The sequence below is a fragment of the Colobus angolensis genome, unplaced genomic scaffold (assembly GCF_000951035.1).
Source record: "Colobus angolensis palliatus isolate OR3802 unplaced genomic scaffold, Cang.pa_1.0 Scaffold130, whole genome shotgun sequence".
Classification (NCBI taxonomy): Eukaryota; Metazoa; Chordata; class Mammalia; order Primates; family Cercopithecidae; genus Colobus; species Colobus angolensis.
The window spans coordinates 5,138,422-5,139,541 of NW_012114253.1; the positions used below are offsets into that span (position 1 = coordinate 5,138,422).

The 1,120-nt window shown below is 54.7% G+C and overlaps 1 protein-coding gene across 1 annotated transcript in view; it reads right to left on the reverse strand.

Annotated features, from left to right (window-relative positions):
- The window catches only part of PADI6 (peptidyl arginine deiminase, type VI), a 31,417-nt gene that overhangs the window by 28,556 nt on the left and 1,741 nt on the right, over positions 1 to 1,120 (reverse strand). The gene's annotated exons all lie outside the window — the stretch shown is intronic.

A 1,120-nucleotide genomic window follows, 5' to 3' on the forward strand; every position in this document is an offset into this window, starting at 1 on the left:
ATAGAAGCTTTAGTCCTCCAAGGTCAAGGTTCTTTGTTGGCCACTCCTGAGGGTGCTGGAGGCCAAGCCCTGGGCAGAGAATGGTTCTCAGGTAGTCTGGAGTTCCACTGGGACCTATTGTGGCCTCCGCTCTTATCTGAGATACCTTTCTTTGCAATTGAGTTTTGTTCTTGTTGCCCAGGCCGGAATGCAGTAGGACAATCTCAGCTTACAACCTCCACCTCCTGGGTTCAAGCGATTCTCCAGCCTCAGCCGCCTGAGAACCTGAGATCACAGGCACCTGCCACCACACCCGGCTAATTTGTGTTTTTAGTACAGACAGGGTTTTGCCACGTTGGCCAGGCTGGTCTCGAACTCCCGACCTCAGGTGATCTGCCCATCTCAGGCTTCCAAAGTGCTGGGATTACAGGCGTGAGCCACCACACCCGGCCAGAGATGCTCAGTTGCTATCTAAGTCCACTACTTGCCTCTCGGGGAATTGCCTGCCCTGGGCACACAGCACAGGTGGGTGTGTACCCTACTCTGCAGCAGACATCTCCAGTAGGTCCTGCAGGGTGTAGGGGGAGGGAGGAAGAGCTCTCCCAGTCCTGAACTGCTCCATCATGGTTCTCATCCCCAGCCCCGCATTGGGGGCACCTGGAGAGCTTTAAACCGGAGGCCAGGGTCCTAGCCCTGAGCTTCCACTTTAATTGGTAGAGGGGGTGTGGCCTGGGTATTGATGTTATCAGGTTCCCGTGGTTCTCACCTGCAACCAAGGTGGAACACTCCTGCCCTGAATGAGCCACCTGCTTCTACCACAGGAGACCACTGCTGCCCCCTTGTGTACGAGGTGGAGGGAAACCTCCCCGTTAGGGAGACAGCTTACCCAGGAGAGAGTACACGCTTGGCTCAAGCTCAAATCCTGGGTCTATCCCACTCTAGGTAGGCTACTTAGGTTTAGACACGGCACTCCGTCTCAGTTTCTTCATATGTGAAGTGATGGTAGGCCAGGCGCAGTGGCGCATGCCTGTAATCCCAGCACTTTGGGAGGTGGAGGCAGGTAGGTCACTTGAAGTCAGGAGTTCGCGACCAACCTGGCGAACATAGTGAAAGAAACCCCGTCTCTACTAAAAATACAAAA